Here is an 18848-nt window from a genome sequence, read left to right as displayed (position 1 = left end):
TACATATTCAAACGTGTTCAACTCCCAAATATCAGCTACTTTTCGAGTACCAGAACGCGACCTCCTCCTCCTAGGAACCAGCGCCAAGTTTGAAATCTGCCAGTAAACAAAGCTCACATGCGCTTCCGCCATCAACCTAAGAAAATTGCTTCAAACTAAGCCACCAGCACTCAATCTCTTCCTACACGTTTCTGGTAAACGGACTCACCCTGCACTACGTCCACGAATTTACTTTATTTAGGAATGGAGTGTATGTATCACGCCGACATGTCCCACATCATACAGACCTGCAAAACACTCCTACATATCTCATTTATAATGTTCTACACACACGCTTGCTAATTGTAAACAGTTAAAAATAACTCATAGCACAGCCTACAGACCTGCGAACCGCTCGTAAATAATGCAAAACATTTACCTCCAAATAGCCAAACAACTGCTAATTTTCGCAAATAATTTCAGTGCATAGACCAATGGAAGGAAGAATGAGTGTACTTTATTTATTTGCTACATATCTTTTTCAAACTTTTACTTCTCATAGGTTTCGATATGTAAGGCTGACATAAGGCAGTTTCTGAACTCCAGTAGTGCACTACACTTGGCAACACAACCACACCCATCAAGATATTCATTCCATTCCAGACCTGTAACTCCTCTATAGATAAATTTGTCCAGTTATTTGTCTACTCACTCACATTCTGACCAGCTTGCCGTTATTGCACAAAAACGCCTCAGACTGCGCTGTGCTGCTCGGTGAAGTAAGGAATTGCTGCACTCTATTTATTTGCAGCCCTTTTATTTAGTCGTGGAGTATATTTGTCACAAAACAACCGCACTGATCCGACTGTGGTCATCTGACACAGGCCACAAACACGTAAACAACTCCTAATTTCACCACACAATAGCAAACAGCTCTTAAATAATGCAGTACACAATATCAGCCGACGACCTCTGTACTCTTAATCTCTCCAAATAAAGCACCGCACAGCGCACAGACATGCTCGCAAAATAGTGAAACAGATGCGCCCAAACACCACCAGCTGCCAAACCGGCCAAACGTCTCTGCTCGGCCCACCCCAAACATGACGTCAACACAGTCGCATTCGCACCTATCACCGGAGAAATTGATATCGCCTATGCGCCTTAGAGTACACTCCAAGGCGGGCCAGCGGGGAAGGGGTTTCAAGAGTCTCCAGCCAAGTTCATCTTCCGAGTGCTCGTGACAGCCGGCACATGTGAAAGCTGCATTGTTCATCTCATGTATACTGCTGGCGTCTCAGGTCTGGACCTGCCTTCACGCCTATTCTCAGAATAGCTCATAGCTCGTTGACACACTCGATTAACACAGCCGCGAAAACATTTACTACTCGCATGCAACCGAGATGGTGATGGAAAAACCAAATCACTCTGATCTACGCTGCAGGCGCGTGTAATCATTGAGAACACTATTTATTTTTTCGAACAACTTATTTAACCATACAGTGTATCTATCATGCTATCACAAAACACCAATCCCAGATGTGCCCTGGACCATGTTGTACAGCCCACAGACACGCACCCAATCATAGTTTCAGTACGCACTATAGCAAACTGCTACTAAATAATACATCACACAGATGTGTAGATACGCTCAGTACTCGTAAAATATCCTAATAACGCATAGCAGAGCCTGCAGATCCGCTCGCAAAATAAGTCAGCAGACGTGCACTGGTACCCCCACTCTGCACCCCGCCCACTGGATTGTGAAGTCACCCATTCGTCTGATTTAAGACCCCGCACAGCCCCTGCTCGGCTTCCGCAAGCGTGATTTGGTGCGGGCAACGCGCTCGTCAGCGGTCAAAGCACACACATACGTCCGTCCAGGACCGCAATCCCGAGCCGCGACCACCTAACGCAGGTGAAAGTCAACTTTATATCAACGTAGCATAATTCCAAAGCGCAGCCTCCATACACTAGACACATCATAGCAGCACATGTCTTTACCTCCTATGACACTGTAGCACACTGCACATTGCTCCTTACAAGACATTACACGGCCCTTTAACTAGACATAACTACACATCCCTGCTCTCACCTCGTTGCGTGGCCAGCCATCTAAAAACCTTCTCAATATTATTCCTACTTTACAACTTTTTTTTAAAAAATAAGATCTAATTTACACCTCCCACCGCACCTAACCTCACACCCGTCCCACCATCAACATCCTCAACCCTATCTTGACATTCATATATCACCCCACAAACCATGCCTATCAATCAATTTACCATTCTCATCCCCTCTTTTCGAATTAAATACGTAGCCTATATCTAAACACCAATCAACTCATCTTTCTCGCACTTTCAACAGTAAAATTAATTTTACACACACCCAGAAATACCAAACCCAATTAAAGACTCAAACTTTTATACAAAGCATCAAGCACATACGACAATATTCAAAGCCTGGTCCCTGATCTCTGCAATTTAAGTCAGAGAAAGACATATCTATTACCTTCTGCAACCTGTCTATAAACAGAACGATCTCAGTTACTACAACAGGACCTTGTTTTGACCATTCGCCGGAAATGCGCGCAATGTTGTATGCCTCAAACTAGGTACAAGTACAACAGATCCTCAACACCCTATCATCTTTATCCTCTACCATCAAACAGTGAAAAAGTCACGAAGGCACCAATGTGATCCACTTCCAGCGCAGACAAACGGAATTCACAATACTCCCCCTGAATAACTCAGAGTGCAACCATCCAAGAATTCCTAACAGCTCACCAAATCCAACACCTCAAACTACAAATGCCTATATGAACAAGATCATATTAAATATACACACACACTGCAGAGAGCCTTTTAAAGTTTGATCACCCATACTCTAAGCGAATGAGAAGCTGCCTCTGGCCCTTGTTCAAACAGTGTTTTATAACACGCTTTTGCACGCTGCCGAGCATTTCGTCTTTCCGCCGCGACTTCAAAGGCATTGTCTGATTCTAAACAGACATTAACACGGACTGATGCACGGGCTCTCACACGAAACTATACCTTACACCTTATAAATCATATTCTTGCAGTCGATAGCATAACATTGAATGATTTTAAATAAAGGACACCCACAACACAAGGAAAATAGAAGAGTCTGCTGGCGTTGTAGCCACTTCCCTCGAAAGTGATTGACCACCTCTAAATTTAAACTCATATGTCGCAGTGACCGAATAGTTTATAACTCACACAAGTACAGGATCACCGTTTTCGGTGATAGCAATCCTGGAAGTTGTGGTCCATCAACCAAAATTTCACCCCCAACTCAAGCAAGCACTGTCAGTCAATCATTATGTCGTACCCAATGCACAGATGCGATGCATAAGACACCACCGATCTACTGTAATATTATCCATCACAGCTGATATTGCGAAAAATTTTACTGTAAGTGCAACACTGGCCAATCATGTGACAGCTTGTTTTCTTAATTTCAGTATCATAGCTAAACCACACAACCTCTACTTTGCAAGTATCATTGCAATCATTCATAGATGACTGCTCAACACGTCCATTCACACTCAATTCTCGAACACATAAAGACGATCAAATTATACCAGACAATACTATACATATTTCTAAGACCTCGCGCATAGTACTCAATCAATCTCTCTGCGTTTGGTAGTCACAGAGCTAACTAGTCCTCTTACGTTAAAAGACCATCCTGACCTCGGCATTGACCTACCTACCCGCAACATCGTTACCCAATTATTCCTCAACCGAGCAGACGAATACAGCTACACTCCACCTCTCGTGACTGAATAGAGCTTTCCTAGTCCTAATCCATCCAAGTGCACCATATTTCTCGAAATGTAACCAAGTCTTGGAGCTTAGCACACCATATCGATCTATAGTAACAGATCTCAAAGTGCCTTAATTTAATAGCATACAGTTAAGAAGAACAAGAACGGAGCGATATTTATACACAAAATAGTTCGATAGATTTTTAAGCAAATCACCCAATCCATCATGTGTAAAGTATTGGTCTAGAGTCCATGATCGGTGCATCGAAGGTTCCGGTAGGAGAGAGACAGAGAGAGAGAGAGAGAGAGAATATAAACACACACACACACACACACACACACACACACACACACACACACACACACACACACACTCCTAAGACTAGAACGTTCAGCACTTAAAAACGGGCAATAACCTTAGATCGCTTACTTTTCCGTCCTGTCAGACATACATCCTTCTCCCCGGTCACCTTACACTGAGCTATCTCCACCCCAATCGTAAAACTTTTCCTCTCTATGATACGAGCCCAATATAGCCCTGCGGACATGTCTAGTGCCCAATGATCACACCAGACCACGAGTCAGAAATAATATAACAGCAGCGTCCAACATGTGAAAATTAAAAGTCATCCCGTCACCGACTCTGTAAACACCCGTCTGTCGGGTAAGTGTGTACACAATGATTACAGACCCTCACAAATGCCCACAGGTAGCTTAGTTATAACGCTGAAGTCTCGATTTTACACCAAGCATGCGACAGGGTGGGGGTCACGTAAATCAAAGTGCATTTAGAAAAAATGTCGTGAATTTTGAATTTCGGCGAGAAAATAGTCCAATTGTGCTACGTCCACTAACCTAAGCCTCCAGAAGAAAAAATGGCGAGAAGTTTCATTTCCAACAGGATAATGCATGCAAAGACAGTACTTGTCTTTTTATTATGATTGATTATCATACATTAACATTCATTATTTATTATCATTTATTATTATTGACCTTCCTCCACTAGAAAATTCCCTCGAAATTCAAATTCCAATATGATAATGGCTGCAAAACCTTACTTTTGTTTATTATTCATTATCATTCATTATCATTTATTAACATTCATTATCATTCATTGTCATTTATTATCATTCATTATCATTCATTTTCATTTATTATCATTCATTATCATTTATTATTATTAAAAATAATACTATTACTCCATCAGGTCTATATAAAAAATGATAGTTATTAGCAGCCGGTACATTTACGACATGGGAGCGATCGCTGGGCTCGCCTCCCGCGCTAGTGGCCGGCCGCCTCACGTGACAGGCGTAGGCAGTGTCTCTGCACGCTGGCCAGGGGGTTGCGAGAATTTGAACTAATTCAGTTGGAGCGCGGACGTCGTGGTGACTGCACTGCGATATCAAAGATGTGTGTGCTGACTGCGTTGGAGAACAAGTATGACCGTACTGCTTGAAATAAAGTCTTCAGTCCCTTCCACCCTGCTAAATCAAAGGACGTGAATTACGTTACTATAAGTGCAGTTTATTATCTGACACAATTATGATAGGCTACCAGTAAGAAAAAAAAAAGATAAGTGACGGAGAAAGCTCGTACATGTGATTAATTATGGTGTTGGCGATTTGAACTTGTGATAGATTTTTGTTATTGATGTAAGGAGAATGGCTTTCTCACCGAGAAAATCGGACATCTTGCATAAATAATAAATGATAATAATACATAGAAGTACAGTTTTCGAGAGAATATTGTGTTGGAATTTGAATTTGGCGCAATTTTCTAGTGGAGGTAGGCCTATAATAATAAATGATAATGAATGATAATAAATGATAATAAATAACAATGAACAATAATAAATGATAATGAATAATAATAAACAAAAGTTAGGTTTTGCAGCCATTATCGTGTAGGAATTTGAATTTGGAGGGAATTTCTAGTGGAGGCAGGTCAATAATAATAAATAATAATAAATGATAATAAATAATAATAAATGATAATAAATGATAATGAATGTTAGTGAATGATAATCAATAATAATAATAAAGACAAGTACGGTCTTTGCATGCATTATCCTGTTGGAATTCAAACTTCCCGCCATTTTTTCTTCTGAACACTTAGGTTAGTGGAGGTATCACAATTGGACTATTCTCTCACCAAAATCTGCCATCTTGGATGACGTCATGCGTTGTTGCCAAGTCTACATGCCGCCATCTAGGATGATGTCATCGCCGCCATTTTGAATAAATTTGGCAACAGTGGAGAGTGGTGTGACACATAGGTTGTCCCCCTACTGGCAATAGTAGTTGACAGAATGGTTGGATATAAGATCGTAGGCTTCTGCGGCCGGTGTCATAGTGATTAAAATTCTTCTGGGTATTATGCCGCGTCATTGCTAAAAACTGACAACAATAATAAACTAAAACCGACGTTTCGGCCGATTTGCAACGGCCTTCCTCAGGGCACGAATGGTTTTGCATGGGGATGGGTGCTTCTATTTATTACAGACTATCGTTGTCTGAAGTCACTGTTGTAAAACTTTTAATTGGCCCTCTAATACGATTGGCTAGTCATGACGTAAGGGAAGATGGAAGGAAAGTGGCTATTCGTGGATGTCCACGTCGTCAACGATTGGTAGCTGTCCGCTAATCTCCGTTCGGCTTCTGGTCGGCAAGTTTTCCTCCTGGTGTGCGCGGAAGTGGACTGACAGTTGCTCTACAGCTGTTTGTGCAGATACGCCCGTGTCCCGTGTAGCTTCTGCACCGCGACCGCTCGCGGCCGTTTGTATTGGGATGGCCGGCAGCCAGGACGCTGGGAGTTTGTAGCCATCTTCTCTGTTGATGTTGTCAGGTTGCTAAATAATTTCGATTGCCTCCCGTATTTTGCGTTCTCGCATCCACGATTCTTTCGCCAGTACTCGGGGTTTCTTGGAACCTGATAGGTTGTCAACAGTGTTTCGCTATCGCCGATTTATTATGTTGTTGTAATCGTACATAGAGTTCGTGTTCTGCTACTCGTAAGCTGATACGTCTCCCTGTTTCTCCTATGCATGCAGCACCGTACTCACACCGTAGTTCGTAAACACCTGCAGTGTTAAGATTGTTGACTACATCCTTGGTGGAACCTATCATTTCGTGGATGCTGTGACTACTTCGGAAAATCGGTTTGAAACCTCGTCGGTGGAGGACGTTGCCTAGCCGTTCACTGAAGCCTTTTATAAGGTAAGTGTACCAGTGGGAGCTTCTCTTCTTTGCCTTCTTCTCGTGTTCTGCTTCCTGTGATTTTAGCTATCTTTCTTATGATGTTGTCATCTTAGTCGTTGGCACGAAACGTGTGTTGTAGCTTTTAGCAATGACGTGGCATAATATCCAGAAGAATTTTAATCACTATCAGAATGGTTGGAGTCTATTCAGTGTGTATACATACCGTAACAGTAGAACATGCTGCACCTGAAGAAGATATTTCGATCGGTTGTCGAAATATTGTGGTATTGTGGATAAAATGGAAACAACAACTTGGCAGTACACCTGAAAGCATGCTATTAATCAGTCACGCCAAGAGAATCTATCACAACTTAATATATTCAGAGCTAAACTCTGTGAGCAGAAAAATACAATGTTAAACCACCGCCAAGACAATCTGAGGTATCACAACATAATATATTCAGAAGTACACTCCACGAGCAAAAAATTAGAACGTTAAACCGGTTACAGAGATCTCTATTGATTAACAGTTATGCACTCACCAAAATATACACATCAAAAATGTATTGCATCACCTCGGTTCCGAGAGTTCCGGAACCTGTACAGAAAATTCGAATAGAGGTCAACTTAAACATCGTTTCTGCTCTTTATAATGCTCATGAAAACCACACATTGCATGTTGTACCACCATAATGCGAGACCTTCAGAGGTGGTAGTCCAGATCACTGTACACACCGGTACCTCTAATACCCAGCAGCAAGTCCTCTTGCATTGATGCATGTCTGTATTCGTCGTGGCATATTATCCACAAGTTCAAAAAAAAAATGGTTCAAATGGCTCTGAGCACTATGGGACTCAACTGCTGAGGTCATTAGTCCCCTAGAACTTAGAACTAGTTAAACCTAACTAACCTAAGGACATCACAAACATCCATGCCCGAGGCAGGATTCGAACCTGCGACCGTAGCGGTCTTGCGGTTCCAGGCTGCAGCGCCTTTAACCGCACGGCCACTTCGGCCGGCTATCCACAAGTTCATCAAGGCACTGTTGGTCCAGATTGTCACACTCCTCAACGGCGATTCGGCGTAGATCCCTCAGAGCGGTTGGTGTGTCACGTCGTTCATAAACATCCGTTTTCAATCTATCCCAGGGATGTTCGATAGGGTTCATGTCTGGAGAACATGCTGGCCACTCTAGTCGAGCGATGTCGTTATCCTGATGGAAGACATTCACAAGATGTGCACGATGGGGTGTGAATTGTTGTCCATGAAGACGAATGCCTCGCCAATATGCTGCCGATATGGTTGCACTATCGGTCGGAGGATGGCATTCACGAATCGTACAGCCGTTAGGGCGCCTTCCATGACCACCAGTGGCGTACGTCGGCCCCACATAATGCCACTCCAAAACATCATGAAACCTCCACCTCGCTGCACTCGCTGGACAGTGTGTCCAAGGCGTTCAGCCTGACCGGGTTGTCTCCAAACACGTCTCCGACGATTGTCTGATTGATGGCTCTAAGCACTATGGAACATCTGAGGTCATCAGTCCCCTAGACTTAGAACTACTTAATCCTAACCTAACACACATCCATATCCGAGGCAGGATTCGAACCTGCGATGGTAGCAGGCGCGCGGTTCCGGACTGAAGCACCTAGAACTTCTCGGTCACAGCGGCCGGCTATACAATTGTCTGGTTGAAGGCATATGCGACTCTCATCGGTGAAGAGAACGTGATACAATTCCTGAGAGGCCCATTCGCCATGTTGTTGGGCCCATCTGTACCGCGCTGCATGGTGTCGTGGTTGCAAAGATGGACCTCGCCATGAACGTCGGGAGTGAAGTTGCGCATCATGCAGCCTATTGGACATAGTTTGAGTCTTAACACAACGTCCTGTGGCTGCACGAAAAGCTTTATTCAAGATGGTGGCGTTGCTGTCGGGGTTTCTCCGCGCTTTAATCCTTATGTAGCGGTCATCCACTGAGTAGTATCCCTTGGGTGGCCTGAGCGAGGCATGTTATCGACAGTTCCTGTCTCTCTGTATATCCTCCATGTCCGAACAACATCGCTTTGGTTCACTCCGAGACGCCTGGACACTTCCCTTGTTAAGAGCCCTACCTGGCACAAAGTAACAATGCGGACGCGATCGTACCTCCTTCCTGATAGAATGACTAGAACTGATCGGCTGTCGGACCCCTCCCTCTAATAGGCGTTGCTCATGCATGGTTGTTTACATCTTTGAGCGGGCTTAGTGACATCTCAGAACAATCAAAGAGACTGTGTCTGTAATACAATATCCACAGTCAACGTCTATCTTCAGGAGTTCTGGGAACTGGGGTGATGCAAAACTTTTTTTGATGTGAGTATATTCAGCAACGACGGCAGACTATGGAGACTCGGGACAAGGGCAGTGACAAACAGTGCCCAATGCGTTCATGTTGATTGACCGACTGACACTCCAGCACACGCTAAGATACAAACTGCAAGACATCGTCTTGGCTCTGAACGCAGTGTGCCGAGATCATTATCTGCACAGTCTTCGAGTAGCCAAAGCGAAACACTGTTCCCAGACCCGATGAAGCATGTGGTACCAGTATCACTTCATTAGTCAGGAGAATATTAGTCAGTGACTGACGACTCTCTTCTTACTCCAATAGGAAGGGGACTTACTCTCAAAGTAAGTTGATGTGACTTCAAAATTTAAGCAACTCACACAAAAGGAACTAAAGAGCTTTTGTGCACTCGATATAGTAATTAAGTTAATAGATTGTCTGAGAAGCATATAATTCATTTCCTTCTCTCGTATCAAATAACTTTTCTCAGTATGATGTGAGAAACTTTTTGGGGTGGTGCAGCAGAATACAATACCAGATTCTAATTGTAGTACCGATCGGAAACATCGTAAAATCAAGGAGTCTCTTTTCTTTCATGCATAACTACCGTTCACAAAGTCCGATTTGTGGATCTGCGGACATTGATTTTTTCTGGTGAATGAACCTTGAGTTACCTTACTCTTTATGGTATGAGAACATACATGGGTGTAAAGTATCCCCCATCACCTTACTGCAGTGAACATCTCTGCGCATGTGTGCATTCAGCACTGACTCACAGTTGCCGCAACAGTTCACAGAATTCACGCATGAGGCAACACAGTTGTCAGATCATTCAGACAACATTCAGTAAGTCGACAGTACAGGGACTGAAAATCAGATTAACTTCGCTTTCCGAGTCTTGTTCATCCCAAAATGGAGCAATACTGATAGTGGTCGAGTGTCCCAGCCATTACATTTACATAATTCCCGTACGAATAGTTTGATAGCCAAAAGGGACCTGTTTGTGTGATACTATCGGGAATTTATTAAGATCAAACTCAAGAATCGAGGTATACTGAAAATGCAAATTCTCATCTATAAGGCGTTTATCACGTTTCTTGTCAAAGTATCAGTAGCAGTTATATTGTAACTACCACTAATAGATGATAGTGACGACTGTTCAATCATAACGGTACAGGTGCTAGAGAATGAGGTTGTCTCACCTTATAAGTATCTCATCTGATCCTGAAACATTTCCGCTACTAAGCGATAGTAGCTGCATTCGCTACTACTAGCTGAAATGTATTAGAAAATTCAATTATTCTTCCTCCTCTCTCATTCCTTGTTTCAGGCCCATATTGTCCTCTAATCGTTTCTTCTACTTCTTTCCCTACAACTGCAAAAAAAATGGCTCTGAGCACTATGGGACTCAACTGCTGAGGTCATTAGTCCTCTAGAACTTAGAACTAGTTAAACCTAACTAACCTAAGGACATCACAAACATCCATGCCCGAGGCAGGATTCGAACCTGCGACCGTAGCGGTCTTGCGGTTCCAGACTGCAGCGCCTTTAACCGCACGGCCACTTTGGCCGGCCCTACAACTGCATTCCAGTTCCCCTTGACTACTAGATTTCCATCTCCCTTTACGCACAGTATTACCATATCTATATCCTCATATACTTTCTCTAGCTCTTATTCTTCAGCTTGCGACGTCAGCATGTATGCCTGAACTATCGTTGTCGGTTCTGGTTTGCAGTCGATTCTGATAATAACAACCCTATCACTGAACTGTTTACAGTATCACATTCTCTGCCCTACCTTCCTATTCATAACGAAACCTACTCCCATTATACCATTTTATGCTGCTGTTGTTATTGCCCTATACTCATCTGACCAGAAATCCTTGTCCTCTTTCCATTTCACTTCACCGACCCTACTATATCTAGATTGAGCCTTTGCATTTTCAGATTTTCTAGCTTCCCTACCACGTTCAAGCTTCATCTACATCTACACGTACATCATACTCCGCAAGCCACCTAATGGCGTGTGGCGGAGGGTACTTTCGGTACCACTATCTGATCCCTCTAAACCTGTTCCACTCGCGAATAGTGCGCGGGAAAAATGATTGTCGGTAAGCCTCTGTATTGGCTCTAATTTCTCGAATTTTCTCCCCGTGGTCAATACGCGAGATGTATTTGGGGGGGGGGGGGGGGGGGGGGGAAGTAATATGTTGACCGACTCCTCCTGAGAAATGCCATGCCGAAATTTCGATAGTAAATCTCTCCGTTATGCACAACGCATCTCTTGTATCGTCTGCCAGTGGAGTTTGTTTAGCATCTCCGTAACGCTCTCTCGCCAGCTAAACGATCCCGTGACGAAACGCGCCGCTCTTCGTTGGATCTTTCCTATCTCCTCTATCAGTCCTACCTGATAGGGATCCCAGATAGATGAACAATACTCAAGAATCGGGCGAACAAGCGCCTTATAAGCCACTTCTTTCGTGGATGAGTTACATATCCCTAAGTTCTTCCGATGAATCTGAGGCTGGTGTCTTCTTTTCCCACTATCTGTTTTATATGGTCATTCCACTTAAGGTCGCTCTTGATAGTTACGCCTAGATATTTTACGGTAGACGCTACTCCAGCTGTTTGCCATCAATAGTGTAGCTGCACAGTAGTGGATTTCTTTTTCTATGTACGCGCATTATGTCACATTTATTTACGTTCAGGGTCAACTGACAGAGCCTGCACCATTCGTCAATTCTCCGCACGTCGTTCCGCAAATTCCTACTATCTTCTGGCGTTGCTACTTTGATATGGACAACTGCATCAGCTGCGAATAGCCTTAAAGAGCATCCGACGCTATCTACTAGATCATTTATATATATTGTAAACAGCACCGGTCCCATGACACTTCCTTGAAGTACTCCGGATATTACCTTTACATCTGCCGATTTAGTTCCGTTACTGCCGACGTGTTGAGTTCTACCTGCAAGAAAGTATTGAATCCAGTCGCAGGTCTGCTCCGATACTCCGTAAGCTCGTTTTTTTTATTATTATTATTAAACGGCAATGAGGGGCGGTCTCAAATGCCTTACTGAAGTCAAGGAACACGGCATCAGCCTGAGCGCCGTTGTCCACTGCGCTGTGGGTCTCATGGTGGAACTGAGCGAGCTGAGTTTCGAAGGATCTTTGTTTGCGGAATCCATGGTGATTTTTATAGAGAAGATGTTCGTTTCCTAAAACGTCATAATTCTTGAGCATAAAACATGTTCCATAATCCTAAAACAGATTGACGTCAACAATATAAGTCTATAATTGTGTGGATCCGTCTTACGGCCTTTCTTAAAAACAGGAATTACCTGCGCTTTTTTTCCAGTCGTTAGGTACCTTTCGTTGCTGAAGCGATCTACGATAAATTACTGCTAGAAGGAGAGCAAGTTCTTTCGCATAATCTTTATACAATCTTATAAGTATCTCATCTGATTCTGAAACCTTTCCGCTACTAAGCGATAGTAGCTGCTTTTCAATTCCGCGATAGGTTATCTCAATATCTGCCATTTCGATGTCCGTACGACGATTGAAAGGAGGGACAGTGCTACGATCTTCCGTGGTGAAACAACTTCGGAAGCCCGAATTCAGTATTTCGGCCTTATCTCTGTTATCTTCCGTTTCGGAGCCGGTGTAGTCGCTCTTAGGATTTTTACTCAGGTCGGTTGACAACGTCTTACTTTCAAAATCATTGAGCGCGTCTCTCATTGCCCTCCTTACGCTCGTTTTCACTTCGTTCAGCTTTTGTTTGTCAGCTAGGTTTTACATCTCTTGAGTCTGAGACGAAGTGCTCTTTGTTTACGTAGCGCTTTTCTAACACGGCTATTAAACCATGGAGGATCTTTCCCATCCCTTAAAACCTTACTCCGAACATACTTGTCTAGGGCATATTGAACGATGGATTTGAATATTTTCCATTTGTTCTCCACATCTTCGTCCTCATCACCGAATATTTGACGCTGACTGCTGAGATTTTCTGAAACTTGTATCTTCTCATCCTTGCTAAGCAAATATGTCTTCCTACCTTTCTTAACATTCCTTGTAGGTCCCGTCGTCATACACTACGTGATCAAAAGTATCCGGACACCCCCAAAAACGTACGTTTTTCATATTAGGTGTATTGTGCTGCCACCTACTACCAGGTACTCAATATCAGCAACCTCAGTAATCATTAGACATCGTGAGAGAACAGAATGGGGCGCTCCACGGAATTCACGGACTTCGAACGTGGTCAGGTGATTGGGTGTCACTTGTGAAATACGTCTGTACACGAGATTTCCATACTCCTAAACATCCCTAGATCCACTGTTTCCGATGTGATAGTGAAGTGGAAACGTGAAGGGACGTGTACAGCACGAAAGCGTATAGGCCGACCTCGTCTGTTGACTGAAAGAGACAGCCGACACTTGAAGAGGGTCGTAATGTGTAATAGGCAGACATCTATACAGACTATCAGGATTCCAAACTCCATCAGGATTCACTGCAAGTATTATGACAGTTAGGCGGGAGGTGAGAAAACTTGGATTTCATGATCGAGCGGCTGCTCATAAGCCACACATCATGCCGGTAAATGCCAAACGACGCCTCGCTTGGTGTAAGGAGCGTAAACATTGGACGATTGAACAGTGGAAAAACGTTGTGTGGAGTGACGAATCACGGTATACAATACAGCGATCCGGTGGCAGGGTGTGGGCATGGCGAATGCCCGCTGAACGTCATCTGCCAGCGTATGTAGGGGGTTGGGTTGTTTTGGGGAAGAGACCAAACTGCGAGGTTATCGGTCTCATCGGATTAGGGAAGGACGGGGAAGGAAGCCGGCCGTGCCCTTTCAAAGGAAAGATCCCGAAATTTGCCTGGAGCGATTTAGGGAAATCGTGGAAAACCTAAATCAGGATGGCCGGACGCGGGATTGAACCGTCGTCCTCCCGAATGCGAGTCCAGTGTCGTATGTAGTGCCAACGGTAAAATTCGGAGGCCGTGGTGTTATGGTGCGGTCGTGTTTTTCATTAAGGGGGCTTGTACCCCTTGTTGTTTTGCGTGGCACTATCAGAGCACAAGCCTACATTGATGTTTTAAGCACCTTCTTGCTTCCCACTGTCGAAGAGCAATTCGAGGATGGTGATTTCATCTTTCAACACGATCGAGCACCTGTTCATAATGCACGACCTGTGGCGGAGTGGTTACAGGACAATAACATCCCTGTAATGGACTGACCTGCACAGAGTCCTGATCTGAATCCTGTAGAACACCTTTGGGATGTTTTGGAACGTCGGCTTCGTGCCGGGCCTGACCGACCGACATCGATACCTCTCCTCAGTGCAGCACTCCGTGAAGAATGGGCTGCCATTCCCCAAGAAACATTCCAGCACCTGACTGAATGTATGCCTGCGAGAGTGGAAGCTGTCATCAAAGCTAAGGGCGGGCCAATGCCATACTGAATTCCAGCATTATCGATGGAGAGCGCCACGAACTTGTAAGTCATTTTCAACCAGGTGTCCAGATACTTTTGATCACGTAGTGTAGATGCTGTTAGAGCCTTATGATGACTGATACCTTCTTCTACGTTAACTGATTCCATAAGTTCAGGTCTGTTTGTTGCCTGGAGATCTAACACGTTACCGTCACGAATAGGTACTTTAACTATCTGCTCAAGGTAATTTTCGGACAAGATATCCAGAACAATGCCAAACGATTCCCTGTCTCTGGCACCAGTTTTGATGGCATAACACTCCCACTCATACCTGGCAAGTTGAAGTTACCTCCTATTACAACGACATGATCAGGAAAATTACTGGTGATATTTTGCAAGTTCTGTCTGAAGCACTCTACAACTACAGATCCTGATCCAGGTGGTCTATAAAAGAATCCAATCATCATTTTTGACCTTTCTTTGATACTTAATTTGACCCAGGTTAATTCACTTTCGGAATCCGCGATAACCTCGCTAGATTTTATCGAATTTTTTTTCTGCAATAAACGCGCCGCCACCACATAGTCAACTATCCCTACGATAAACATTCCAATCTGAACTTAGGATTTCGTTTGTCATTGATATCTGGTTTCAACCAGCTTTCTGTTCAAAATTCTATCTGTGCATTATAACCCTTCGTTGGATACTCCTGCAGTTTACTACTGTCATATTAATCTTTTCTATCTCTGATCTGCGAGGACCAAGATTCCCTGAGGTCTCTGTAGCTGATTTAACAGGCAAATCGTCTTTGATCCCAAAGGACGTGTTCTCTAACCTAAAAAAGCCCCATGTGCACGCCGCACATACTCCGCTACACTGCGTGTAGTGCACGCCTGACCTATTAAGGGAAGCCGTACAATTCTGCACCTGATAGGGGAGGTCGAGAAATTCGCAACCGATACCGTCGCAGAGCCGTCTGAGCCTCTGGCTTAGACCTTCCACTTTTCTCCATACCAGAGGACAGCGATAAGCCCTGGGTACGATGCTACAAAAGACAGCTTAGCCTGCACCCCGCGTGCGTTTCTAGTTGCCTTCACCAAATCAGCCAGCCGCCGAAATGAGCCGATGATGAGCTCAGAACCCAGGCAGCTGGCGTCATTCGTGCTGACATGTCCCACTACATGCAGCCGGGTGCACCAGTGCGCTCGATAGCCACCGGCAGGGCCTCCTCCACATCACGAATGAGACCTCCTGGCAAACATACTGAATGCACACTGGAATTCTTTCCCGCCACTGATATCTCCCTGAGGGGCTCGATCACCCGCCTAACATTGGAGCTCCCAATGATAGCATACCTATCCTCTGTATTTCTCCGGACTGGGCAGGAAAATCGACCGCTGGCCCAACAGGAGAGGCATTTCGTTCTGGCTCAGAGTTATCATCAACACTGGGTAGCACCTCGTGCATGTTGCTAAGACGTAGGGAACCAGCCGCATGGCCTGCTCTCTCTTTCGCCTTCCGCTCGGTGACCGCGAACCCACCACTGTCTGCCACCCACCCTGGAGTGAGAACGGACCAGTCAGATTTTGTTTATCAGAAGCAGCAGCGACGTCCGTGTCATCGGGGGATTCCAGTGGCAGAGTGGCTCTGAAGTTGACGTATTTACAGATACCTGTTATTATAAATCCTGTTTGCCAAAAAGTTACTGCACGAGATAAATATTCAACTAGAATGCAATGATCTAAATTGTGTGCTGTCTACTTGCACAAAATTAAAACTTAGGGCGTGACGGAGTTTCCGGCGGCGGGAAAATTTACACTAGGAAGCCGCCCTACACAAAGATATTCACAAGACTTACGCAAAAACAAAAACTAGGATTAATTTTCTAAGCACTAGTCTACATAGTAAAATACACACGTACAGCTCACTTCTTTGCAAAAGCACGTGAACAAAAAACAAAGACTAAATTAATTTACAGTTTGTTAGACAAGTGTTGCTGCTGCTCTGCTGCGCGTCCTCTCGGCTCGGCGGCTGCCGCTACACTGAGTAGTCATCGGTCACTTGTATTGTGTATTGTGTGTTGAACTGGGGACCTAGAAACGATGGAGAGGCTTCGTCCCGCTATACCCCTCAGTGGTTCACAGCCCCACAACAGGCCACAGCAGTCCACCCGCCCCAACGCCGCCCACACCGAACCCAAGGTTATTGTGCGGTTCGCCCCCCCCCCCCCCCCCCCCCCTCCCCAGTGGACCCCCTCAGGAACGTCTCATACCAGACGAGTGTAGCCCCAAATGTCTGCGTGGTAGAGTAATTATGGAGTACGTTTACGTGGAGACAAGTGTTTGCACAGCAATTGCTGACATAGTGTAACTGAGGCAGAATAAGGGGAACCAGTCCGTATTCACTGAGACAGATGGAAAACCGCATTAAAAAACCATCCACAAGCTGGCCGGCACACCAGACTTCGACGCTAATCCGCCAGGCGGATTCGTGCTGGGTACTGGCATGCCTTCCTGCTCGGGAAGCTGAGCGTTAGACCGCGCGGCTAGCTGGGTGGGCCAATGGTCATTTACACTAGGAAGCTGATCTACACAAGGGTATTCGCAAGACTTACGCAAAAACAAACACTACGATTAATTTTCTAGCCAGTAGTCTTCTGACATTCCATGCCCCGACTCGTATAACGTTATCCTTTCTTTGGTTTTCAGTCTTTTTCTCATGGTCACCTCCATTTGGCAGTCCCCTTGCGGAGATCCGAATTGGGGACTTTCTGGAATCTTTTGTCAATGGAGTGATAATCATGACACTTTTTCAATTATAGGCCACATGTCCTGTGGATACGCGTTATGTGTCTTCAATTGAGCGCTTTCCATTGCCTTCTGCCTTCTCATGCCGTTGATCATTGCTGATTATTGCGCGTTTAGGGGCAGTTTCCCAGCTTAAGGACAAGAGAGTGCCCTTAACCTCTGTTCTCTCCTCCGCCCTCTTTAACATGGCCATTGGCAGAATGAATGTGACTTCTTATGCTGGAAGTCTTCGACCACCAATGCTGATTATTAATCAGAATTTAAGTGGTGGCAGGTTTCAAAACTGGGATCAACGAGGTATTGATTTCTAATCGAAGATGCTACCCCTAGACCACACAACTGAACTGACAATAATTACTCTGGCTCTATTGTTACAGTTAGTTAATGATCAGTTTCTGCAGTATTGCTTCCACTCTTCCACTCTTATGAAATATACTGTCTATAAGTTATTTGAATCAATAGATTTTTTACTTCAAGTAACAAGTATCTGATATGTTTTAGCCACATCACAAGACAATGACTAATGAAAAGATGCCGTTAAAGCCCCATTACATGTACTGTCTGAAAGTTATGTATAAAAATGTCATCTGAAAAGTGTTTGGCAAGCCAGTGATAGTCAACAGACTTTCAGGACTGTAGCTGAATTACCGAAGTTCACTAGGTATATGTCCAGAATTTTGATGTCTGAACGATTAGTGCATAATAAGCAATAGAGCGTTAGAAAATTAACGTTTCGCTTACCCTAAAGGGTAATTTACTGCATGGAAAAGCCCATTCTTTCTTAATTCATTGTTGCCATGTTGGCTAAGTTCCAAGACCATGACTGTGTGTGTGCTGGCATAAGCTGTCACCAGCACACCAGTCAACAAAGATGTAGTGCGAAGATCGATAGTAGGTGCTGAATCAAGCGCACCTACCACGAGAGAGGCCAGAGACATACCGACAAGCAACACGCCGCCAATGCCTCTCGACAGCGACTATTTAGGCAGCCGCCGCTGACCGGAGGGTCTCACTGACTCGCACTCCAGTTTGGCGTTTGTCAGTCTCATCCCAGAGTGGGTCACAGGCTACGGTACTACATAGCGACCAGAACTGTGTAATAGCAAGATTACCGACATTGTCTGCAAGAGGACTTTCAATGAGGAGCTTGTTCCACAACACAGCGACTCTGATAAGCTAAGAAGCAGCTATCTGTTCGTGTAAATAAAGAACCATGTTAATCCGTATGTGCATTTGTGTTGTAGAAAAAGGATACTAGCCACCCATAATAACATCCACTCCCTTGCTTCGTATGGCACAA

This window comes from Schistocerca americana, chromosome 4 (genome assembly GCF_021461395.2).
Source record: "Schistocerca americana isolate TAMUIC-IGC-003095 chromosome 4, iqSchAmer2.1, whole genome shotgun sequence".
NCBI lineage: Eukaryota > Metazoa > Arthropoda > Insecta > Orthoptera > Acrididae > Schistocerca > Schistocerca americana.
The sequence above is the reverse complement of the archived record's forward strand: the minus strand, read 5'-3'. Positions refer to the sequence as shown.